Source organism: Pleurodeles waltl, chromosome 6 (genome assembly GCF_031143425.1).
Source record: "Pleurodeles waltl isolate 20211129_DDA chromosome 6, aPleWal1.hap1.20221129, whole genome shotgun sequence".
Classification (NCBI taxonomy): Eukaryota; Metazoa; Chordata; class Amphibia; order Caudata; family Salamandridae; genus Pleurodeles; species Pleurodeles waltl.
The window spans coordinates 1,678,417,848-1,678,444,559 of NC_090445.1; the positions used below are offsets into that span (position 1 = coordinate 1,678,417,848).

General features: G+C 46.7%; 2 long non-coding RNA genes across 4 annotated transcripts in view; one reads left to right on the top strand and one right to left on the bottom strand.

Annotated features, from left to right (window-relative positions):
- The first annotated feature begins 12,273 nt into the window (after positions 1-12,273).
- The window catches only part of LOC138301340 (uncharacterized), a 47,848-nt gene continuing 33,409 nt past the window's right edge, over positions 12,274-26,712 (top strand). The window contains exon 1 of one of the 3 annotated variants that reach the window (XR_011205089.1): positions 12,274-13,037. This is a non-coding gene — a long non-coding RNA (uncharacterized lncRNA). Of the gene's footprint in view, positions 13,038-13,778; positions 13,881-14,094; positions 14,266-26,712 lie in introns of those variants that run through there. The other 2 variants (XR_011205090.1, XR_011205088.1) reach the window with 2 other exon arrangements.
- LOC138301341 (uncharacterized) overlaps positions 17,749-26,712 on the bottom strand; it is a 481,869-nt gene continuing 472,905 nt past the window's right edge. The window contains exon 3 of the long non-coding RNA XR_011205091.1: positions 17,749-18,144. This is a non-coding gene — a long non-coding RNA (uncharacterized lncRNA). The remainder of the gene's footprint in view (positions 18,145-26,712) is intronic.

Genomic DNA, 26,712 nt, shown 5'->3' on the forward strand with positions numbered 1-26,712 from the left:
CTAAATCACAGTCTGCAAGCCACTGCAGACCTGCAGGAGTAAGAGCCCCCGTCTGCTCGTGTCGTTGTCCTGATCGGTCTAGGTCATTGTCCATAACAAGACTGAAATCACCACCCACGAGTATAGCTCTGTTGGGGGTAATGAGCGTTGAAGATAGAGCCTGTTTCATGAATGCTTCTTGCTGTGTATTAGGTGCATAAATGTTAGCTATTTCGAAATAAAATAATTCAATTTGCACTCTGTAGACCAGGTATCTGCCCATAATCTCATGAATCTTAATGATGAATTCTCCAGGGAATGTTTTAGAAACCAAAATCGCCACCTCCCCATGTTTAGTGGAGCTGAAGACAAATACTGTTGGGGAAACCATTTGGAGCGCATTCGGTATGTGTCTTTGGCCAGCAGGTGTTACTCTTGTAGTAGGCATATATGGCTTTCTGACCGCTCAAGATAAGAGAGAATCACCAGTCTTTTCGAGGGATTATCAAGGCCTCGGACATTGAGGCTTAGGCACTTAAATGTCAAGTGTATGAATGCGGGGTATAAAGCAGTGGCATCTGAGCTCTGTGAGTAAGCTGGGCTCGGGGACAGCCCTGGATGGAGTGTGCACGTGGGGGTTTATAGGCCTCTGCGCTAAAAGGTGATTCTTGAGGGGGAGCATATTGTTACTAACAAAACAGCACAACAGGTGCTCATCTAACAACGGTCAAGTCCTCTATAGAAAGTCCAAGAAAAAGCAAGGTTTTGAGCAGAGGTCGGGGATATCTCGCAAAGTCTAAGTGTGGCATCTAGAGGCCCCGCTGCCCAGGCCCCACTCCAGCACCCGTCAACCCCTGGCTCTCAGGGTGGTCCGTGGGCGTCCCCATCAGCTTCTGGCAGCGGGCAGTAGCTATGGGCTGGCGCCGGCAGCAATGCTGTTCAAAACAAATTGTCTCTCAAAAGCTCTCTCCGTGGAAGATGGCCGTGGCGGTCTCCGTTTCCGTTCCTTTCATCGCCATCCAGGGCGACTTTCGGGGGGCCCCCTCCCAGGGGACTTCACCCTGTGCTCTGTCTCCTCCAGGTTTAGGATCCGTTGGGCCTCGTGAGGTGATTTCACCTCTCGCGTCTGGTCCCCCCATCGGATTATGAGCCGGAAGGGGTGAGCCCAATTGTAAGGTGTGGAGTTGGCCCGGAGGTAGTCTGTGTTGGGCTTGAGTTCCCTATGCCTCTGCAGTGTGAGCAGAGAGAGATCCTGATAGAGCAGTAAGGTGTGACCCCTGAACTAGATTTGGGGTAGATTTTGCGCCTTTTGGAGGATATCTTCTTTGGTCATAAAATTGTGGACACACGCTAGGATGTCGGGAGGGCGAGCTCCAGTGCCTCCTGATCGGCCCGCTCTGTGGACCCTGTCCAATATGATCTTCTGCTTACTTTCTGGGCCTAAGAGTGAGCAAAACAAAGCTGTAGCATACTCTCTGATGTCATCTCCTTCCGCCCCATGTGGAGCCCCTCTAATGCGTATATAGTGGCAACGGAAGCGATTTTCCAGGTCCTCGGTTGCGATCTGCAATTGCTCCTGTTGTTTGCGCAGGCGAGTAATCTCCTGTTGAAGTTGTTTGACTTCATCACCTCTGGATATCTCGTTGTTCTCTATACTGGACACTCTTTCCCCTAACGAGGTGAGATCAGCACGTAGCTCAAGCATCTCCTGGGAGAATCCTTTCATAGTTCCAGAAGATCCGTCCTCAGAGAGTTAAACAAGGAGGTGCGGAAACTCTTTGTGACCAGTGCCGCCCGTTGTCCTCCGTATCTCCCTTTTCTGCAAGCCCCTGTGTCTGGGCGGCAGCATCGACGTGTTTGCCCTCCGATGGGTGGGTTCTAGTCAGCATCTCCTGGACTGACTGATCTCTCTTTGGTTTGGTGGGGGCCATTGCCCCCCCGGATTTCACGGTGGGGTTCCCACTCCGACTACCGTGGGAGGGCAGCCCCCCAACGCGCTCTAATACTGCTCACCTCCGCGGGCCGATCGATTCCGCCGAGCTCTCGCCTCCCGTTGCGCTGCACTCTCAGTCTCCGGGACCGCAGGCTAGCAGTTTCCAAAAGGGGCAGAAGGGCCCAGCATTCCCGGCACCTCCTCTTCAGGTCCTCCCTGTGCCCACATCCAGGGCCATCAGCATTTCTGAGGGCCGGGGGGGCGAAGCCGCGCGACTCAGCCCTGCGATACAGACCCAGTCCCCCATCCCATTACCTCCGTGGCCTGGTCTGTGCCACCGGGTCCCGGCCCCGGGGCCTCTCCTCGTCAGTGCTGCCGGGCCAGTGTCCTCTCATCGGGATCTCGCCTCGCTGTGTGGGGGCCGGAGGCTCGGCCCGGTCAGTCAGCACAGACCACGCGTGTCTCAGGCCTCTCAGACGGCCCGGTCAGGCGTAGCTCCTCCGCCGGTTCCGCCTCAGCGTCGGACTGCTTCGCTTGCCCCCCCCCCCCCGGGTCACAGCAGCGCTCCGGAGCACTCAGGAGCGATCAAAGCGGGGGGGCCCAGGGCTGCTATGCTGTTTCTCCAGGCGGCAGAGCGCTCCGAGACGCGTCCGTTCACGCCACCATCTTGGCCACTCCGCTTCATCTGTATATGTTATGTGTGTATGTTATATGTGAATGTTATGTACAGTATGTATGTTCCAGTTTTCTTTGCCCTTCCAATTTATTTTGCGACCAGCTGCTACTGGATTAGACACAGCAGCAGGTGTAGGTGGGAAATACAAAAACAAAACAGAAACTGAATCACATGGGATCTCCTGTGATTTATTTTCCATGGGAACTGTAAGCTGCATCATGGGTTTACTAGGTGAGATAACCAATGTCTGAGGAGTCCTTCATGGGAAACCCTGCAAGAAATTAGGGAACCATGAGAGTGGAGTACTGAAAGTTTTCCTTGTTTCCAGAACCCCACTTTCTGGCAGCATCGAGAGCTTCTTAATTTACAGAGAGTATGAAAGGCCAAATGAGGGGACAGGAATTTAGTGAGGGGGATCTGAAATATGATGCGAGCTTGAGGAGTTCAAGTCTTGGTCCTATGTCTTAAAAACCTTTCATAAAAACAAATTTGTACAAACATAATTACCATTTGATAAGCACAGCAGCAGACATCAGAAATCTCTGAGCAACACACAATCATTGCATCGTGAAGTTTGGGACTTTAAATTGAAAACCATATCTACATGAAGACACTTTAAGTGGTATTGTGCACTTCAATTTTTGTGAATTTGAGAACTCTGAGAGCTATCACTTTAAAGAGGTATTTGGTAGACTCAAAGTGTTTATGCTTCATCAATGTTTGTAAATTAATGATATATTGGTAGATGTTTTCTGCTAATGAGATCAATTGTCCTTGGCAGATCCCATATTACGACCTAGTCCTAATTCAATATAGGTTCTTGAGTTTTTCAAGCGTAGTCTAATAAGGTTCATTTTCTCAGTGTACCAAGATTATTTGTATTCCTTGTTCACAGTAGACTAATTTCCTAAATAACCATGAAAAAAAACTTCCCACTCAAGACATAAGATGGTCACAACCCACCAGGTTTTCCAAATAGTATCCACTTCACCAAGAAGCAACTTACACTGTGAGCCTTTCATCGAAAATGGCAAAATATGTCACCAAAATTAAACATGGAATCAGGAGCCCTTGCACCACACCATCAACAAAGCACCAAACAAAATAATTTATAGAAGCGTAGTTAGGATGTGGCACCTATTGATACCGCCACTCCTCAGAATGGCTGACAAGACAAAATCATAGGAAGTACCCAGAGGTGGCCCAGGGGTGAGGGTCTTGTCCTGCCATCCTGTGATGCCTCAGGCACAGGCTGGTGGATTGTACCTTGCCTTTGGGATGACGTTTGCAGCCTGGTGCTGTGCTCTTGTGGGGCCAGGCGAGAGTGGTCTAGAACAGGGCAGGGTCTGGAGAAGATGCTGCCGAGAGTGGAGCTGACCTACAGGGCTGAAGCACTCCTAGACATATGGGCATCAAAAGAATCTTGATGTGATATGAGAGGGATTACCTGACCCCCAGACTCCAGGACAAGAAGGTAAGCCATGACAGTGCAAGGTGAGGGTCCTCCTCTAGTTCACTACCTGTGCCACGCGGGGCAGCCTCACTTCTTGAAACAGTTTGATATTGCAACTGAGCATGGGATGGTGAGTCTGCTTGTGGCGTCACCAGGTGATTCTCGGCGTGGCACATATGAAAAGGTATCTGGACTTCATTATAGCTAAAAATTAAGACCTAGAAACACGATCAAGGAGGAACAAGTTGTGCATACTAGAAGTCACAGAAACAACCACCATTGGCAAAATGGAGGATTTTGTGGAAACTGTGTTCACAAATAACTTTGGTTCTGCTACATTCTCACATGTTTACAGTGGAGTGAGCTCATTGGATGCAACAACAGCACATCCTATCATAGCCTGTCTGCTCTAACTATACGAATAGCAACACCGCCGTTCACCAAGGAAGAGAGAAGCAAGGGTTGACATATATGATGGCAGCTCAATTTCCACCTACCTGGTCTTCTCTGTGGTGGTTCAAGAAGCAAGACTTAAGTTCTTGCCATTTAGGAGAAATTTATAAAATGCTGCCCATGGGTATGCCATGCCATATCCAGTGCAATTGAGTGACAATACCAGGCACATATCTTCACAAACACACACCAAATCACTACATTCCTAAAAAATTACCTGGCTCGGTCTTCTTTACAAAGAAATCAAATGAGATGATGCTTCCACTTCACACCTTAGCAAGTTAGTGACAAATAAATCAGGGCAGTGGCTAATACTACCATCTCCACCCACAGCTGAATTCATCATCTATATATATTCTGCACTTGATGCAAGAAAGTACTGAGAGCGACAACTTGATGGTCACCACAGCTCTTTTGCTGGGAGCATCGGACCTATGAATCATCCCTGCTCATTAGACATGTACCCTTTGACAGATTCTAATGTTGACATCGCCACTTACCATAAGAATAGTATAATGCAATGGGCACCAGATTTAGGGGGTGATTCTCACCCTGGCGGGCGGCGGAGGCCACCCGCCAGAGTTCCCCCCTCCAAAATACCGCTCCGCGGTCGAAAGACTGCTGAGGGTATTGTGGGATTTGCACTGGGCTGGCGGGCGACCGCCAAAAGGCCGCCCGCCAGCCCAGTGCAAATCATCCTTCCCACGTGGACGCCGACTCAGAATTGAGCCGGCGGAGTGGGAAGGTGCGACGGGTGCAGTGGCACCAGTCGCGTATTTCAGTGTCTGCAAGGCAGACACTGAAATACAAAGTTGGGCCCTCTTACGGGGGCCCCTGCAGGGCCCATGCCATTGGCATGGGCCCTTCAGGGGCCCCCAGGGGCCCCACGACACCCCATACCGCCATCCTGTTCCTGGCGGGCGAACCGCCAGGAACAGGATGGCGGTATGGGGTGTCAGAATCCCCCATGGCGGCGCAGCAAGCTGCGCCGCCATGGGGGATTCCCAGGGCAGCAGAAAACCGGCGGGAGACCGCCGGTTTTCCCTTTCTGGCCGTGGTCAGAATACCCTGTGGAGCACCGCCAGCCTGTTGGCGGTGCTCCCTCCAACCCTGGCCCCGGCAGTCCATGACCCCCTTAATGTTGTCATATATGATGTGTAACCCACATTTGTACTACCCTGTGTGCCTGATGGGAAGTCATCCCACCTGGCTCTACCTAAAGGTGTAGTAATATGGCTTGAATCCCAGGGAGAAACTTGTTTTGAGTGCTTATGATTGCCTGGATGACAGTGGTAATACCACCATGTTGGGTGTCAGGTTTGACAGGCTGGTTGGGAATCATTTGCCCACTGGCAAGTTAGGGAAATCAGTGTGGGAAGCTGAGCAGCTGAATTGAGCTTTGATATTCAGTTGTGGTCACAAGACACAACGACTACAACGACCAAGCGATCTAACACTTTCCATGAGCCACAAAAGAACACACCACACAGTCTTAAATATATGATGACTAAAATACAAATTAATTGAAATGACATAGTATTGCACCTCCAATATTGGAACGTCCAAGATTGAAATAACATGTGCACGGTGAAACAGTCCTAGACTATCTAAACAGACATAAAGTGGATGGAGTCCTGCTGCAAGAAACACACATTGCAAAAAATATGTAAACAGTTTGCAACCAGATGGAGCACTTTTTTTCATTGTGTCCTTCTTATCATATGCAAGGGTCACTACAATTATTTTCAGGAGGGGGCTCTGTTTCCACCTGCTAGAAGTCATTACTGATGCTGAGGGGTGATAACTGATAGTTCAGGATATATTAGGAGAGAATATGCTGTCTTAATACAGATAATTCATTTTTTTCTTCTGCTGGGTATGGGATAAATGTCTGCAACTCTTGCCCTGTGCGATCTCCTGGGAAGGAGACTTTAATATCACCATAGACCCACACCTTGATAGATCAGGTACAGTCTGATACTTGCAGTCTGCAGCGCTGGTGACTGGACTAATGAAGGCACACAATCTGGCCAATGTATGGTGTAGTGGAAACCCCACACTACAAGATAGCACTTTCATCTCCACAGTTCACAGTGCATGGGACTTGTTGAAAGCAGTCATGGGAATATATATTTCTCTCAGAATACATCAAGTTAAGACTTGAGAGACATGCCCATGCTGTAATCCGGCTTCTTTGGAAAATACCAGGATGTCATTGAGGTAGACTACGACAAATTGGTCAAGCATGTATAAAAATACATGATCCATAATGCGTTGGAAAATAGCTGGGGCGCTGGGTAAACCAAATGGTATGACGGTACTCATAATGACCGGAGTGGTTCTAAAGGCTGTTTCCTACTCATCTCCTTCCTTGACACGTAAGAGGTGATAACTCCCACAAAAGGTATAGCTTGCTAAAGAATTCAGCACCCCCGATCGACTCTACAATATCCTTGATCAAGGGCAATGGGTAGCTATCCTTAATAGTGATTTTGTTTAGGTCTCTGAAATCTGTGCAGGGTCTCAATTCATTTGACTTCTTTTGAACAAAAACATAGAAGCTCCTTCTGGGGATGAAGAGCAGGAAATGAATCCATTCCATAAGTCTTCTTCTCTGTATTGTTTCAGGGCTGCCGTCTCAGTTTGTGAAGGGGAGTACATTTTACCAACAGGAAAAATAGCTCCGGCTCAAAGGGAATTCCGCAGTCAAACCCTCGATTGGGAGGCAAGGATAATTCCTCAGGTTCTTCAAAAATGTCAGAGAAGGACTGATTTTTAAACTCATACTACTTGAAGGAAATTGAGGTTTCCTGAATCTATGGTTGTCGTATGAGCCATTTCTTTAGGAATCCAATAATCTTCTGAAGGATAACAAAATTTGTGGCAGAATTGGGAGGATGAGGATATTGTTCTGGTCTCCCAATCAACATAAGGATTTTGATGTGACAGCCAGAGCATCCCAAGAATCACAATATGATTGGGAGAAACAATGAGAACGAAGGATGTGGTCTCTTGGTGCTTACAAAAGTGCTGTTTCAGTGGAACTGTCATCTCTTTGACGGTCCAGAAACCGAAGTTGTACCATCTACTGTCTGAACTTGCTCCTGAATTTCTTTTGGAATATGAGGAATACCCTTCACTTGGGCCCAGTCTTTGTCTAAGTATAGGCCACTTTCCCCACTGTCCAAAAGGGCTAGACCCTTTTTCGTTCTTAACATTAGGAAATTCCAATAGAATGCATAAAAAGGAATAAACAGGCTGGTGAATCCCCATATACTCTGAAGAAAGGAATTGAAGAAATATCCCATCCTTTCTACTTTTTACTAGGGACGGGAGCTACCTTTTCCCGAAATCCTTTGAGAACAAACAGGGCAACTGCGGGCTAGGTGCAATGCTCTTTTTAAAACAGCATTCACAAAGGCAATGTTCAATGAGCATGGCCTGATCCATTAAGGTTGAAAATGTCTCTGCTGAACTAGAGTGAACCAGTTCATCTTTGATTTCCTCTCTGAGACCTTTGGGAAACAAGGTTACAAGGGGTTGTTCTACCCAGTTGGCCTTGGCATATAATTGACAAAATCAGTTTATCAAGGTGAAAACATCTTGATTTACTTGTTAATTTCACAGAGGGCTTCTGCAGAAAAAAATAAATCCAGACTCTCAAGCAAGCGTCTGAACGTTGTTAAAAATGTTGCACAGCCTGTGAGGCAAGAGTCTTCTGTGGCTAACAGGGTCACCTAGGCTAAAGTAGAGCCGGACAAGGCACTGTTAAGGTAGCCAATCTTTGCCCTATCCTGAGCAAATTGTGCTAGGTAGAAAGTGAAAAAGACCATCAGGGAGTCTATAAATTCTTTTAGCTTGTTAGGATCTCTAGAAAAATGAAGAAGTGCTGAAGAAACAGATGGTACATCAGAGGACCTTGCAACTATGGTTTGGCATAAGGCTAGGTTTTCATCATGTAATTATTGCAATGATTGGGCTTGTTGCTAAACAGACTGCAACAAGATTTTGCCATGGTCCACCAGGGCCCCTTGTACAATAACCTTGGCTTAAGCCATTCTCTCTGGTACATGACTGATTTGTGGGAGTCGCAATCTGTCAGGCTCAGGAGAACCGCACCTGGCTAAGGACTCTTTAGTTTGATGAGAGGGAACTGCCCAGGTTCTCATGGTCTTACTCTGCCAGAGGTATGAGTGACCCTTCCGGTAGCCATGATGCCGCCAGTGCCAGAAAGAGCCTAAGGAAATACTGCCTTCCAAAAAAAGCCCATTTGGACAAAAAAGCCAGCTTGGCAAAAAAATCCAGAAAGTGATAATCGCTGGAGAAAGCAACTGGAATTCAGATGGTACTGGGAACAGGAGCAGGACGGATACTAGCAGAGTTGAAAGACAGGAACCTGGACTCAGGAAAACAGTAGGAAGTGTAGAAGCCCTCAACAGGACTGACAAAGCATTGTGATGCCAAGGCAGTTCTGACCTCCTTATATATACAGAAAATCTCAGGAACTTACATCAGGAAAAAGGAAATTATAATTGATTTGGAAGAGTCCATTGGGAGACTAAGGATGTCCGCCATATTGTATTGGCAAATATACTTCCTTCCCTAGGAATTTTGGGAGGAAGAAACATTGGGAAAATGGAGGTACTCAAGGTATCTCCTAGCAGCAAACCTCCCAGGATCAGGGTGGAAGCACCCAGAACAACACCGGCGGGCTGGAAGATGAGAGGTAAATAAACAGGATGAGCGCAGTGGCCCACCGGAGCCCCTCTTAACTTCACAGCAGAAGAAGCGATGTACATCTCACCTTCCCAAGCCTGCATCTGAAGCCACTGATGGGTGCAACCGTGGCACCACACTTCTGAATCTTCTCATTTTCATACAGTGATCTCTTGCCTTCACCAGCTGCTTTCATTGCTCAATGTGACAGCCGTACTTTTTGATGCCAGTGCAACTTTTGATTCCTTGGTGCAGAGATTCCTTCTTGTAACACTTAAGAGAGTGGGGCTAGTAGGTAAATTAATTGGTTGGATTAGATGGATTAGAATGCTCTATTGCCCAATTACCTGTCTAAGGAAAAACAGCATGATATCTGCATCAAATCAAATAATAAGAGCTGCCAGAGGGGGAAGCAGCCTCTCTCCCATCCTTTTTGATGTTGTGCTGAAGCCACCAGCTTGCATGCTCCACCAATATAGTTCCGACAAGGGGCTCAGATTTAACTCATGACAACATCTCATTAAACTCTATGCGCACAACATACTATTATTCCTCTAGAGATCCGGGATTCAACCTCTCCACCATCATCTGTGAATTTCTAAGGCACCGCTTGGGCCTCTCCCTTAATTGAGGAAAGTCGCAAGTCTTCCCTCTGACACTGAGCACCACAGAATATGGCCGAGACTTCCCACTAGTACAGTGTAACTCTTACGTCGAGTACCTGTGGAGATGGATCCATCACAACATAAATTCAGTTCTCCGTGAACACTATGGCACAGTCGTCTCAAACACTGAAGAGCAGCAGGTGGGCCGGTGAATGAAACTCCGCTTCTTGATGGCAGGCCGTATAGCCCTGATGAAGTTGATGCTTCTTCCTAAATTATTATATATGTCCTTGAATATCCCTATTTCACTGGCTAGACACTTATTCTGCCTCCTTGAACAGTAATGGTGAAACTGCCATTGCTGGGAAACAACCTGGAGTAAAATGGGAACCCCTTACATTGCCGTATGACTAAAGTGGCTTCTAAGACTTTGACCTCTACGATTTATAAGCTCATACCCATTGCACAGACACCTGGTACTACTTACCACCTTTTGTGCCCCATCTTTGGATTGAGGAAGATAGTGCTTCCCCTACACCCCGGGGACTGTACTGTGCTGGCCGACCACCTGGACAACAGAAGATGTAAATATTGTTCTTGAATTGAATGTGTTGGGATTTTGCTGGCTGAACGAGAGGTCTTATACTCCCCGGACTTTCTACTCACTCCTTGCCTGGCATCTTTAGCAAGCACAGAAGTCAATGCCACAATTGCAGAACACCCTTAACTTAGTGCAATTTTTCCTGATGGCCAGTCCCCTCCAGTAAAAGCAATTCCTGTCACAATGGATCACGCCCCATTAGATATTTGTCTATAATATAGACTCACAGCAGCATCCAGAGCAGTATTTCCATATTCCCAGATGAAGACCCTTAATGAATGACATTGACACTCCAGTTGGCATCCAGTACTCCTCATCACATAGTGTCTCGCTTATATAACTGCATGCAAGAAGAGGGGGTCATTACTGATCCACTAGCTGGGAATATGTGGCCCTAGCATCTACAGGGCAGATAACAGAGATTGATACATTTAAATGTGTGAGTAGAATATATGGCAACTCTAAAAGCCTGAAGGAATGCCGATGAACAGAGGACTCATTCTCAATGCAGTCGATGCCGGACGCCCGATGCAGTTTTTTTTTCACCTGGATTGGCCATGTCCACTAATAAATGCAAATCTACAAACAATCTTTACTGGTATTTATAGGGATGGACTGGGTCATATATTAGATCCAACCACCAAAATAAAAGGGACCTCCATCAGTGATTTAGATAGATAAAAAGTGCACCATGTTTGCAAATCAGAACAGTTTTGACCTTGTAAAGAATTGCTGTACAAGTGTTTCGCAAGTTATTGAAAACTGCATGGATTTGAGCTTGCTACAAGCAATGTTTGTGAAATCCCCTGTAAAAACTGATCGCCCAGACCATAAACAGAACCACAAACAGCCACAAGCATTTGCAATGCAATGGGTCTCGGGCTTGCTTGAGGCAGAGCTATTAGCGTTGTAAATTCCTAACTGGACTTTTCTTGCCACACAAACTGAGAATTAAAAAGTAAAACGGTTGACATAAGCAAGCAGATTCAAAGCACCACCAGAGAGACAAAATGAAGTTCGCTCTCAGTCAAAGTTATCCGCAAAAGTGCAATTAGCCCTGTAAAAGGGTCGATGGCCGAGGCTAAAACAAACCCGCCCCGAGGAGGGATAAACGGAAACCATTTATTAATGATAAAGGATTATTGAAAGCAAAGCCCATGAACTAGTGATGGGCGTGCGGTGGGAGTGGTTAAAAGCCCAGATACATACCAACACGTCGGAAAAGCAGGGCTTGCGCGCTGCTATGCGCCACCTAAAAAAACACACGGCTCGAGCACCGCCCTGTCAGACCAGCCCATTGGGTACTGCCTGGTTGCCCTGTAGGCTAGTCCGACCCTGGATATCTCCATCATGATAAGCGAGTCTATTCAGCCATTCGCTCAGTATCCACGCGCCTTGTGTAATATTTTATCTTAGAGAGGGAGGAGCGAGCGAGAGATTCTTTGTTTGCTCTGATTTGTGACAACTTGTCAATAGCTGAACACCCTCCACCCGCATTCTGCGTCACTACAGTCTTCATTCGCAGACTTAAATCAAATCCATAATTGTGTTGACGATTTTTTATTGTGTAATTTTCCAGCCTGATTAGCACCCCCAATGATAAAAAAATAAACCCCTTATTTGCTTAAATATGAAAATACGACTTCGGCACAATGTGTTGGGTCTGTTGTCGGTTTCCTGGGCATCACTACAAATCCCAATTATTCCCCAAGGCATGTCCAACACCTCGGCCTGTCCTGGATAAAGAGGCAATAACACTACTTTGCATTTTGGGGCTGTTAAACCCATACATATAAATGTGAGCACAAAAAGTCACGTCCCAGAATCCAACGCGCAGCCTCTTGAATGAAAAGAAAACAGGGAACTAGAAGCCTGTGCCCCGGATGGCACCAGGCCAGCTGGCAGCTCTGTAGATACCCGCTCCTCCTGCAGGGCTGTGGGAGTTTCTTAGTCTTCACTTGACACGGCCCGCTAGTGGAGGGGTCGGAGAGCCCAGGTCTGCAGTTCCACTGGTGAACTAACTGCAGAACAGGGCAATCAACCCTGGTGGAGGGGTCGGGGAACTCAGGTCTGCAGTTCCACAGGTGAAGTTACTGTAGAACAGGATAAACTGCCCTGGTGGATGATAAACTGCCCTGATGGAGGGGTCGGGGAGCTCAGGTGTGCAGTTCCACTGGTGAACAGCCGAATAGGATTAACTGCCCTGACGGCGGGGTCTGAGAGCTCAACAGCTAAACAGGTGTAGTAACTCGCTGAACATGATTAACTGCCCTGGTGGAGGGGTCGGGGAGCTCAGGTCTGAAGTTACACTGGTGAAGTAAGCGCCGAACAGGATAAACTGCCCTGGCTGCCAAACTTGAAACTCCAGCGCTATCAGTTCACGTCAGTCCCTCCCACGCCACCCGAGCCTGAGGTGAACACACGACTGCGGCGGCTTGCAGAGGGAGCTTCGAGGCACTCGGGCTCGGCACCTGTGCGCTCCCTCAGCGGCAGGACCGACGCTTCCTGCACAGGTGAGCACCCTGCGGGACCCCGCACCTGCACCGCTTCGGAGATGTGGAGTGGTTTACTCGGGTGACCAGCTTCTGGGAAGCAAAAGCCGGGAGAGGTCAGACATGAAAGTAGGACTAAAGCCTTTAACCTCACTTCTATATCTGACCTGTCACGTTTATTGCGTAGTCTTGTAAATGTGTGTGTATAAACATGTACTTGTGGATATATCTATGTACGCGCTACGGTTGTAAATGTTACATATATACGTGCACACTTATTTACATACTACGTTTTAGCAATAATAGCAAGGCTTACACCCTTCACCCCCCCTCCCCCCCCCCACTCCTCTCCACTCTCTCTGCTGAGAGCAGTCTCCCCCCGTGCTGCCTGGCGGAAACAGACACTCAAATTATTTCAACCTTTAGTGCTACTTGTGGAAAGGGCAGCGTACCTTTCATCTCTCCTTTGCAGGATGGCGTGGCCTTTTTCCCAAAAAAGAGGGACATTTATATAAAAATAGCAAAGGCGTCGGGACACCGGGACTGTCCAGGGTGTCTGGTCATCTTAGGTCAGGGGTCTTCAAACTGGGGGGTGGGCCCCCGTAGGGGGGCCTCAAGTGATAAGTGGTGGGGGGAGGGGCCAGGCTCTGGCCAAAAGAAGCATTACAGAGATAAGTGTTTTGGTTTAAGCAGAAACGTGTTAGTGCATTTTTAAAAAGGCAACAGTACTTAACTGCAATGTTTAAATACATCCAGACATATTTAAAAATTGCCATCTTAAAAAAAATAAGTGAAAAATTCTGAGGGGGGGGGCCCCAATGATTTTTATTTTTCAACTGGGGGGCGTGGCATTAAAAAGTTTGGAGACCACTGATTTAGGTCTAGGCAGGCAGAATTTCACCCGTCGGCGGGTCATTGTTGGTGCACACCAGGGACTGTGATGGATAAGCAGCGCATGAACGCCCAAACTAGGTACTGATGGGTGAGGGCGGGAGAGCGCTCAGGGGCAGGTGGAGAGGTTGACGAGGAGAGAGGTTGGTAGTGAATGCAGTGAACATGGTGGAATGGATAATAGAGATGGAGGCTAGGGTGGAAAACAGACCACGAAAGGCGGGGCAAAGCCTGTGGGAATGGAGGCACAGGGAGAATGGGATGAGGGGGGGGAGCCTGATGAGGAATGGAGGATGGGAGCGTAGGTGATTGCAGGGACGGGAGAAAGGGTGAAGCTGAGGATGTTAATGGCGGAACAGGGAGGAGAGGTCGAAAATGAAACCAGAAGGAGTGGGAAGACAAATGACGGGAAAAGCGTGAAGAAAGGAGGGTAGGGCTGTGGTGAATAGAGCAACGAGGAGGAGAGGTAGGTTGGTGAATGAGAGATGGGAAAAGGAGCGGGGGAGAGCCAGTGCTTTATATGTATGAAAACGAGTGTCGGCGCCCCAAGCTCTGCTTAGAAGCCTGCAGCCCGCGCTATTAATATCAGCGCTCCGAATACCAAGGCTGCGTAGTTTTGATTAGGCCTGTTTAATCCACTGACGTACACTTCCTGCCTGTTTGTATCCCTCTTGCAGGTTCTTGCTTTCTCCTTTGGTGACTTTTTTTTCTGTTTTCCATGCCTCCTCCTTTCCTCTTCTTCTTCCCCCTTTTTTTTTTTTTTTTTTTTTTTTCGACCTCTCTTGCTCTCCAGAAATGTCTGAAGAGGAAAAAATAAATGCTGGTCCCAGAAATGATTGCTTTATCACCGGCTCAAATTAAGCACTGCAGAGAGCTTGGGTTATTGGAGGAATGGGGAGACAGGAAAGCAGTTAAGCCCGAGGCGAAAGGTAGAGCATGGGGTTCGGGGCGGGGGTGGAGGGGTCAAGAGCTGGTGAGAGAGCGCAAAGACAAAAGGTATGAATTGGGGGGGGGGGGGGGGGGGGGCGTTGGAGAAAAGAGAATGTCTGTGGCGAAGGGGTGAGTAGAGTGGGATTGGGCGGTGAATAGAGGAACGGGAGAAGGAAAGACAGAACAGCCTCTGGTGGATCGAGGGACACGAAGTGCAGGAGCGGCGCGGGCCTGTGGTGAGGACAAGGTTGGAGTGGGACACAAAATAAGCCTGGGCACCAAAATAAGCGGCCCCCATCAGCGCATCAGATAGCTAAAAAAGTGGCCCACATTTCCTAATAGGGCACTTATGGAGTTGTAAAGATACATTGTATAGGTATTTTGCAAGGTGTGCATGAATTTTGGGCTTACCACAAGCAAGTTTGTGGTAATATCAGGAAAACCAACAGTAAAAACCGGCCCACAAGAGCATAACACAAGGCCCACAAACCACAAAAAACTGGCCCACATAAGGCTTTTCAGACCAGCCCCTCGGGCACTGCCTGATTGCCCTACAGGCCAGTCCGACCTTTGGTGAGGAGATGAACTGACAGGAGTAGTCTGTGGTGAATGGGTGCAGGGAGAGACGGTGGAGGAGAGGCAGAGAGTCTGAGGTCAAGTGGGGCAAAGAGAATCTAAGCAGAAGGTGAGGAAACCCAGAGAGCTTGTCAATAACACAGAGGAAAATGTGAGCGGGGGAGTAAAGCTAGACAACTTGTGCAAGGCTTCTCATCACTCACCATTTCTCATTCCACATCCCTGACCCCAGAGTGATCATTCCCTGTCTCTCTCCCTTTAGCTCACCTCATTTCTCATGCTCAGTCCTTATACCTTCTATCTCTTCGTTATCCTCTGTCGCTTACTGTCCCTCTCGCTTAGTACTCAGCCTTCATCCCTCACTCTTAGTCACTCACTCTTTGCTGACCAACCCTTCTCCTCTCATCAAGAGCGTTGAGTAAATTAAACAAACAATGCAGTCTAAAAATATGTACTAATCTGCCTAGATCCTGCCATCCCTGGCTCCTCAGCCCCTCTTTCTATGGTGCTAAGTGAAAGTGCTGATGTTTTAAGTTGTGCCCTCAATGGACACACATTCAGTGCTAGAACTGACTTATCAATGGGGGCACGAAATACCTGTTTACATAATTTGTGTTTCAGTGATTTCAACCCATGCATTCAGGGAAAAAAACGGACCCAACATAGGATCTGGGCAAGGGGTATTTGCATTCCCAGAGTGCTTTGCATTGAGCCACTCTGGTTTCTTGTCTCCCATGGCTAAATATATGCATGCTTCTCTTTTGTGTGTTACGTCACACATATACATTATTAATGCTGTCTCACAATGCCCAGAAAACACTTTCAGTGTCATTTTGATGAATACCACGCAGGGGGCGATTCACTGATTTATATTGGGAAGATTTACCTCCTTGGAAACGGAGTACAAACAGGGTACAGAGGAGAGCTGTAAATGTGTATTGGTTTGTGTAGAGCAGAGATTAATTTTTGGAAAAAAAAAAAAAAGCACCTGAGTGCCAGAGCCCTCCCAGGAAGCCACCGCAGTTTGCACCACCAATCGCCAGAGTCGGCTCTGCCAATGACGGTACCTACACAACTATTCACCCTCACACTAATGCAAGTGTGGCAATTTCGACTGTTAGAGGCCCCGCGCTATGAGTGGCTTAGGCAGCAGGTATTAGTTGTTTTTAATGTATAGTGAATTAATAAACTGTTGTTCTGTTCATATTTAAATTGTGCAAACAGCGCCACCATGTGTCGGCTGTCATAAGTGCCAGTGTTACCAATTAAATGCTGAACACCAGAAAACACTGGCTCAAATAAAACACTGGTTTGGAGTATTTAGTAATTTCAAAGAAATGCATACCAGCTTTCTGAAAACAAGTCCTCCAACCACTGGGACCTTACTGATGAGGTAAAGAGGTCCTCAATTATGGTGTGTTTACCAATCATTTCCAACCCGGAACACTTGTCAGCTCCACTAGTATCATCAGCATATTCACTTTGATTATTAAACCAGAATCAGACGCTAGCTGGGCTCCCCTCCAACAAAACTGACTTAGTCCAGTTTATTAGCCCAGTCTCAGGGCTGTAGTGACTCAACCAAAGTCACCTGGAGATCATCCAATACTGTCTAGAGAGTTCTAAATGAGAGCAAGCAGTTTAGTGACTGGGGCATTGGGGTGGAAACTTTTTCTGACCCCGGGTACCTGTATCCCCTGAGGAGGCACAAAGACCACAGCCCAAGTTACGTAACGGGCCGCCCTAAGTCTTACTAAGTTCTTGGGAATGTCAGAGGGCCTACTCCATCAAAAAGAGGCACAGTTAGGAGCCTGGGCATAGGATCTCAATTAACTTTCTGGCTGGTAAGGGAGCCTGATAGAGATTACAAGTGCCCTAAACAAGTCCGCACCAACAAAGGCTGTTTCAAAGTGAACTGACTCTATCGAGATCACATCCGAACGTAGGAGTTCTAAACTAAGATTTTGCTCCAGTAATATTCATGGACCGAGGGACATGATAGATGACCTGGACCTGTGCAGATATTTCCAATCCTTTGAAATTTCAGCCCTGCAGGAAACCTGGGCGCAGGAGCCGGTTGTGATACCTGTTTTTGTCACATAATGTCATACCAGCTACCAAGGACACAAAATTCGGCCGCAGCAAAGGTGGCATGGGAATTTAGCTATCAATAGCCATAAAGCTATCAATAGCCATAAAGGCCAGGAGCACAGTTCTAAAAACGGACTCGCATAGAGTACAAATGCTCCACATAGCAATTGACAACAGTGAGTTAAAACAAGGTGCAACAATAATGATAATAAACCAACATGCAAAGATCATGGGGGAGTTCCAAGGGAACTGATCCAGGCAATTCTCAAAATAGAGGGATAATGTAGATTTTCCTAGTACATTATGACAGAAAGTCTTAATTTTATTAAAGATACAGAGGCGAGTATTATGCTTCTCTTACTTGCTTTAATTCCAATAGCAGCAGTCAAGAAAACTACAACTCCCAATAGGCTTAGAACAATGGGGAGCGAAAAACGTAATAACAGATGCACCAATCACAATCCTGACAGGTAACATACATCACACTTGACTGCGACCAGCCCTCTTTCTTGATGCGAGAAGGCTAGGAGTTACGAGAAAACAGTGGAAAAATGGCAAAAATTATAGCAATTGCAAAAGTCAGAGAACAAAAGTCCTGGATCAATGCTAGGCAAAACCGTATCGAAGCAGGAATCCGGAGAGGAGAAGAAGGGATACTTCGGAAAGAAGCTGGACATCCAGTCGGTGTGATGGCATCCGGCAAATATCTCCGTTGATCAGGTAGAGGCTTGAGCTGGAGTGGAAGTAGCTGCAAGGGAGGGAAGAAACAAGACATATCAGAAATATCTCCTTGTTGAGGCGGGATAATACTCGCCTCCGTATCTTTAATAAAATTAAGACTTTCCGTCATAATGTACTAGGAAAATCTACATTTTATGGCACGAACGGAGGCTCATATTATGCTATTTTAAAGCATATTAATCACTATTGAAGTAGCTGTGTGCACTGGTTTACAATAAAACGTCCTAAATACATTATCATTGGACCAATCAGCCGATCTCAGAATGTCCTCTAGCCTGGATCCAACCCAGAAGGCCTTGGAAGCAATAGCACCCCTGACTGAGTGAGCTCCAAATATGGAAGTATCTATACCCGAAAGGGACATAACCCAACGAACCCATCTGGCCAGAGTTGCCGCGGCCACCGGATTATGTGGTTTTTGGAAAGAGATTAGTAGTTGGGAAACCGAGGACTTTCTGAGATTGGCTGTCCGTTCTTCATAACATTTGAGACATTGCCCCACACAGGGCTTAGGTTGATCTGGAAAATATGGATAAAAAAACTGTACGTAAATTGGTTTTTGTGCGTTTATTAATGGGAAATAGTACCCCTGTGGGGGCAAATTGCCGAGAAGTAACGTCCAGTGCCCTAGCGTCAGATAAATGCTTAATAGACACTAAGCAAAGCAACATAGTAAGTTTCGCTGAAAGCATTTTCAAAGACAAATCCGCATTGTCCTGCCAGGAAAGGAACAAATTCAAAACCAAATTGACATCCCATAACTTTGAATATTTAGGTAATGGAGGAACTGAAAATCTTACTCCCTTCAACAGGCGACAGAGTAGGGGGTGTTCTCCTACCGGTTTGCCGTTGACGTGTTCGTGATGCATGGAAAGTTCTGCAAATGGAAAGTTGGAGTCTTGCATCCCAGAAGCAGTGTGGGCTGCACATCTGTTTTCCCACTTCAACCTGCCAACCAATCCAAAACCAATGCTGCATACATCCGGGGTAGCACAGTCACAGAATTATTGACGAGCTACTGTGATACTCTTTCGAACAGCAACAAAGAGGTACCTAGGCATATAGTTAAGGGGTGCTTTTCTGGCGCTCCAGGCCCAAATGGAAACCCCCAGGTCATTGACAAGACGAGCCCAACAACCTGGGCCAATGCAGTGGCCCTACATTTCAACAGTGCTCTGACCGGGGCCACAATTCCAGCTTCCTGGAGAGGCTCTATAATCGCCCCCATCTTTAAATGAGGAAGCAAACTTGACCCAGAGAATTACAGGCTAATTTCCCTTATTGACAACAAGGGGAAATACTATGCTGGTATTTTACTTGACCATCTCGGCGAACGGGCAATTTTGAACAACATCATCCCTTTAAACCAAACAGACTTCACAAAAACACATCTACACAACTATGAGTGATGGCTCTGACCCTCATCATCACCTCCTCCATAACAAAGAAGCTGCCACTCTATTTGTGCTACATCGACTACAAAGCAACCTTTGACTGTGTCAATCGCTAGAGGCTGTGAGAAATGCTAAACAGATGGGGTATCCCTACACCCCTTTTGAGAGCGATCGAACATCTATGCTCTGACACAAGGGTCAAAATGAAACTGGGAAACGGTGCTAATTTATCCAGGGCCATTCCAACAGCAAGTGGCCTCAAGCAGGGGTGCATCTTAGCACTGTTATTATTCAATGTACTTATGGCAGATCTTCCAGCAGCCCTACTTCAAGTTAATTCCCATCCACCGAAAATGGGGTCAAGGCACCTGTCAAACCTCCTTTATGCGGATGACCTGGTGCTACTTAGCTGCACAAGGGTTAGCATAGTTCGCCGTTTGGGAGCGACGTAGGAATACTCTCTGGACAAGGGCTTGAAAATAAATAGCAAAAAAATTAAGATGATCTTCGCTAGAAATAGTCACAAATGGGCAGTCAACTGGTATCTTGATTGAAACACCCTCGAGGAGACAAAGGTCTACAAATACATTGCCATTTTTTTTATTTTTTATAACAGGTGTTCTTTCAAGCCCCACAGGGAAGAAATTAAAAGAAAGGGGATGGCCCTAACGGCTGGGCTCTCTGCAGTGTTTAAGAACCTGAAGGCACACTCACTTACTCCCATCTTGGAAATTGCCAGAGCCCAAGTTGTACCCACACTGATATAAACTGAAACTTGCTGTGGTGCATTCACTAAACTATTGGATATAGGAGGATATCATGAAAAGGCCATGCTCGCTCGCAAGGGATTATCTGTAGAAACAATAACTTGGTTTGGGCTTGCCATCTATGGCATGCGGCCGCAAGCCATGAAGTATTTAAAAAAGCATTCAGTGAAATTATCTCCTCACTGGAAGATAGAACTACCTTAGAGCACCGCACACATGCCTGGGCCATACTAAACCGCTATAAAGCCCTAAGGGGCATATTTATACTCTGTTTGCACCGAATTAGCGTCCTTTTTTTTTAACTCTAATTCAGTGCAAAGCTAACTCCATATTTATACTTGGATGCTAGACCCGTCTAGCGCCAAATTTATGGTGTTAAAGTCATTTTTTGAAAGTGGAGACCTACCTTGCCTTAATGAGATGCAAGGCAGGCGTTCCTGTGCAAAGAATTACTCTATGGCAGAGGTCTTCAAACTGGGGGCGGGCCCCCCTTGGGGGGCCTCAAGTGATCCCAGGGGGGGCGCCAAACTCTGGCCAAAAGAAATATTATACAGATAACATGCCTTTGTTTTAAGCAGAAGCATGTTATTGCAGTTTTAAAAAGGTAACAGTACTTAACTGCAATGTTTAAATAGGTCTAGACCTGTTTAAACATTGCCATCTTTCTAAAATAATTTTGAAAAATTCTGAGGGGGGCCCAATGTTTTTTTTTTTTTCACCTGGGGGGGCGCGGCATTAAAAAGTTTGAAGACCACTGCTCTATGGCCTTAACGCCATATATATGGGCATATTTATACTCTGGGGTATTCTTATACTCTGTTTGCACCGAATTAGCGTCATTTTTTTACTCTAATTCAGTGCAAAACGAACTCCATATTTAGATCATGAGCAGATATCTCACTTATCGCTTAGAGCTCCTGCCCCCCCCTCATGCACTGCAGGCTCTGGCAAAGGACATCAAGGGCACCTGCCTATTATGTGGCTCTGTAACCAAAGACCTGCTGCACACCATCTGCCTCTGCAGTGCTACTTTACATAACACAACGTGAATGGCTGCCGCATCTGGAATCAGCTCCTGCAGAGAAGACGTCCTAGCTTGTCTTAATTCAGCCAACCTAGGAATGATTGCGCAAAGGGTGAATTACCTGCTGGGAGTTGAGCGGTCCCTAACACAAGTAAAATCAGTCGGTCTGCCAGCAGGACACGACTCTTGACTGTGCCAGCTGACCACTGAAGCCCTCTGGTAGAACTAGACTCAGCCCATAACTTTAGTGCTTTTTAATGCTAATTTCCCTTTTCAGTGTTTAAACTGTGCTATTTTCTTGTGATTGCTCGGTGATAAAGGGGCAGCCTCTGGTCAGTTTGCTGTTCTCAAATGATACAAACTTGTGTGATGTTTTTGCGCTGACCTTCGCTTTTAACCAGTTTTATAATTTTGGTATTTTATAACTGACAAACTTTTTCTACTTTAACAACTAAACAGCTGCTATCACTGTGCATTTACACTTTGGTAAAGGGGGGGTGGGTTACAATCAGATTTTTAATGCTAATTTCCCTTTTCCAATGTTTTAACTGTGCCATGTTTTTGATGATAGCATGGCACTAATTTTGCAGCCCCTGGTCAGTTTGTTCTCAAATTAAACAAACTTGTGTGGTGGTTTTCTTCTGGCCTTCGCTTTTACCCAGTTTAATATTTTTTGTATTTTATAATTATCAGTTTTTTCGACTTTAACAACTAAACAGCTGCTATCACAACACACGTGCCCTTTGTTAAAGGGGCAGGTTTCAATTAGCCTGCTGCCTTAAATTGATGCAAATTCAAGCACAATTGCAGCTTTTCTAAGTCCCTGCATCTCGCCAACGGCACTGATCTTGTTCAGCTGTGTGGTCTTGACTTGAGTTCCCTTTTATCTTTCTGTCTGTGTGTGTAAAGACCGGTTATGTTTTTATTATGCCTTGAGACTTGGTTATGCTAAATAGTCGTGCTTTGTCTTTTCATTGCAAGTTGTGTAATGATTTTAATTATCTGTATACAGTAAAGAAAATAATCCTATTCACTTATTACCAGGAGGAGGCACGAGAAGTGGCGTGGGTGAGGACGAATGACAGCTGAGCTGTGAGGGATGGGGATGTCCTACAATGGCCTACAATGGAGAGGAGAGTTCTGCCCTTGTTATGCTAACTCCGGGGGTTAGGGGGGTTGGATCAGAGGGAGGCAAATAATGAGAGATGAGGAGGGAGGCAAGAAGTGGCGACTGGTTGAGGAGGGAGGGGGGAGCAATGTCAAGTTAGGCACGAGGATTGGGGGTTAAAGATCGGGGCTCCGTACATAGGAGACAGCGAGCCTGTGCATAGTTTGCATATGTTGCAAGGCACAGTGACCCCAAGCAGAGCAGTGAAACACAGCAGCAGGTTATAAAAGCATCAACATTGCATTGTTTGCTCAGGAAAGTTCTGATGCTTGGAAACATTTGTGTTGTTACTACATTCATAAGGCTCTAGCCAGAAAAGGAGGCGTGTGTGTGTGTGTGTGTGTGTGTGTGTGTGTGTGCCTTTATGGAATGTGCATTGCTGCATATCTCTGCCCTGTCTGGAATATGCATTGCTGCATGTCTCTGGCATGGCTCAAGTGTGCATTACTACACGTCTCTGCCATAGCTCGAAAATGCATTGCTGCACATCTCTTGCCTGTCTGGAATGTGCATTGCTGCATGTCTCTGGCATGGCTCAAGTGTGCATTACTACACGTCTCTGGCATAGCTCGAAAATGCATTGCTGCACATCTCTTGCCTGTCTGGAACGTGCATTGCTGCATGTCTCTGGCATGGCTCAAATGCTGTCCTGTACATTTCTGGCATGACTAAAATGTGCGTTACTATATGTCTCTTGCATGACTCGAACGTGCATTGCTCCGTGCCTCTGGCATGCCTTGAATATGTATTTCTGCACTTCTCGGGCACAACTCAAATATGCATTGCTGCACATCTCTGGAACAACTCGAATATGCATTGCTGCAATATCTGGCCTGTCTTGAATGTTCATTGTTGGAAGCCTCCGGCATGGCTTGAATGTGCATTACTGCACGTCCCTGGCCTCTCTGGAAAGTGCACGTCGACAAACCTGTAGCAAGGCTGAGATCTGCATCGCTATAGGCTGGAATGTGCTTACTACTCACCTTTGTGATGTCCAAATGAAGGTGTTGCATGTCTTTGGACAATGGAAAATGTGATTTGAAGCAGGGCTCTATGATGTGCACAATATTTTGTTGCACAGCGCTACGATGCCCAGAAGATCTGTTGCTGCGCAGCTCTACCAGGTGCAGAACGTGTTGCTTCACTGCTCTGGACTTTATGTAATGTGTGATGCAATGCTAATGTTGTGGTTTTCAAAATAACTATTATAATTCACAGGAAATGCCTTCTGTAAATGAAGCAAAAGGCATGTAGCTTTGATGTTTATAGGCAATTTATGTTCAGACTAAATTTTTATATGGAAAAATTATGTTTGGTTCTCAGTCTGAGAAATTCAATAACGGCAAAAAAGTTTATCATGAGCTTGACATAATTCAGGTGCTATGGTAACAGTTGGAACAAAATATGCCAGGGTGCACAGCTGAAGAGATGAAGTGATCTGAATTACAAGGATAAGCAGCTTAAGCATAGAAATCAAGTAGTGAGGAAAATTCACCCATCAGGTGCAGTTCATCAATGTTTCAACCCCTTGAGTCTAAAATTGGAAGTGGTCATCCTCCGGACAGGTAGCCGGTGCCAATTACCGTTTCCACCATTCTAGTTCTACGTAAAGAGACCTAAACAGGTTGGAAAAATCAATTTGGAAACCATCTTTTGAGTATACTTCAGCCTAGTGCTGCGAGCTAGCCATTTAAACGGAAGCAGCGCAACGATAAAAAGAAATGTAATTAATACAGTGATAAAAAAAAGAATGTCTTGGGCAAATGGATGCATCTACACACACTAGGAAAACTAAGGGCCTCATTACGAGTGTGGCCGTCTGAATACCACCACACTCGTGTTGATGGTCGCACCGCCGCATTCTGTGTGGTCTGACCGCCCAATTACAGCCCTGGTGGGTGGACCCACCAGGGGTCCCTGCCGGGAACATGGTTCCCGATGGCATGGCGGCGGTCAGAGTTGTAATCAGCCAGAGCAGTGCTGAACTCTGCACCGCCTGGCTGATTACAACTCCCCTCACCACCAACCTTTCCATGACCGCTTCACTGAGATGGAAAGGCTAGCAGTGAAGGTGTGCTGGGGTCCCCAGGGGGACCCTGCCCTGCCCATGGCATGGGAGGTGCAGGGCCGCCCCTTGCCCAGCAATGTTGAATACGCAATGTCTGCTTTGCAGACAGTGCGCATTCCGGCTGTGCTGGTCGGCCCCTCCTGTGCTGCGAGATAGCACTCGGCTCCTTTAAAGGAGCCGAGTGCTATCTTGTAGTACTGTTCCTGCCGGTCTCACCGACAGGGATGCTCTATTGCAATGTTTCCGCCAGTCTGACCAGCGGGAACACTGTAATAGGGCAAGGAGGGATGCCATCGCTATGGAAGTGGCGTCCTCTCCACAAGATTGACCATCCTGCAGTGGGACCGCCAAACTCATAAGGAGGCCGTAAGTGTGGTGCATGTCCAAGTCACGAAATGACAGGAAAACAAATAATGCATAATAGTGGCATATGATGCCGAAACAACCCAGTAAGAACCGCATTTATTTTAGAAAAGGGATAGCAGCATTTCAATAAACAAATCGAAAAAATACAGAGGCTATTAGTGACCATGTGTTTTGCTGAGGTGCGCAATCATGTAGAACAGCTTTGCACTGACAATTTGTAGGTACAATAGGTCTGCAAAAAACAAAGATCTTCTTAGACAAGTGCAACTCACATGTCTGTAGGTCAATGCTTAATTTGAGCTGGTGGTTTTTAGGGCTCCACACCGGAACTTAATTATCAACCCCAAGATTTATGATAGCTGTCACATGGTGGCACTGTTTGGTAATTTAAAGGTAAGCAGTTGATTATTATTTCAATATGCATGTAAAACAACGAATACCTGCTGCTAAGCCATTCTTCTAGCTTTGGGGGCTTGGAACAGTCTGCTATGTCAAACTTATAGCAGTGAGATGGTTGGTAATTACCTAGGTACGGTCATTGGCAGCGTTGGCAGTGGCAATGGATGGCGCAAGTTGCAGTGGATTTCTGAGAAGGGCTTTGGCACACACACACATTTTAAAATAAAACGCTGCTATAGGTAAATAATGTGCTATCCTCCACTGCTTAAAGTTTCCAGAATAGGTGGGCTTGTCTCTCGGGTACCCAGAATGTGCATTGTTTCTCGGCTTTAGACTGTCCAGAAATTGTGATGCTGAAGTGCTTCTAAATTTCCAGAGTATCAATCAATCATAGCATTTGTAAAGTGCACTACTCACCCGTGAGGGTCTCAAGGCGCTGAGAGTGGGTGTGGCTGGGGTGCTGCTACTGCTCTGGGCTTTCCAGAAAGTATGATGCTGAATGTTTTGGGATGGCCAGATTCTGCCTTGCTGCATACCCCCACTCAGCCCAGAATGTGTCTGGCGCTGCACTGCTCGTGGATGCACAAAATGTGTGGTGCTGCACGGAATGTGTCTCGAGCTGCACTGCGTGTGGATGCACAAACTGTGTGGTGCAGCCCAGAATGTGTCTCGAGCTGCACTGCGTGTGGATGCACAAAATGTGTGGTTCTGCACGGAATGTGTCTCGCGCTGCACTGCTCGTGGATACATAAAATGTGTGGTGCAGCCCGGAATGTGTCTCGCGCTGCACTGCTCGTGGATGCACAAAATGTGTGGTGCTGCACGGAATGTGTCTCGAGCTGCACTGCGTGTGGATGCACAAAATGTGTGGTTCTGCACGGAATGTGTCTCGCGCTGCACTGCTCGTGGATACATAAAATGTGTGGTGCAGCCCGGAATGTGTCTCGAGCTGCACTGCGTGTGGATGCACAAAATGTGTGGTTCTGCACGGAATGTGTCTCGCGCTGCACTGCTCGTGGATACATAAAATGTGTGGTGCAGCCCGGAATGTGTCTCGCGCTGCACTGCTCGTGGATGCACAAACTGTGTGGTGCTGCACAGTCCTGGACTCTCCAGAGTGTGATGTTGAACTGCTCGTGGGGGTTGAGAATGTGTGTTGTCTGCTGCCACAGTCTTTTCTGGATAAGTATAAATTGGCCTCATTAGCCGCATAATCAGCCATCTACTGCTCAATTTGCTGATTAGCATAAACGAGTTTCTAACTCAAAGGGTTAACATTTGTTTAATTGGCTTGCATGAGGCGGAAGACCACACCGACAGCTTTTAAGGCGTTTAAAAAAAAAAGTCACCATAGCGTCAACATCCCCATTTGATGGACCGGCGGAAGGA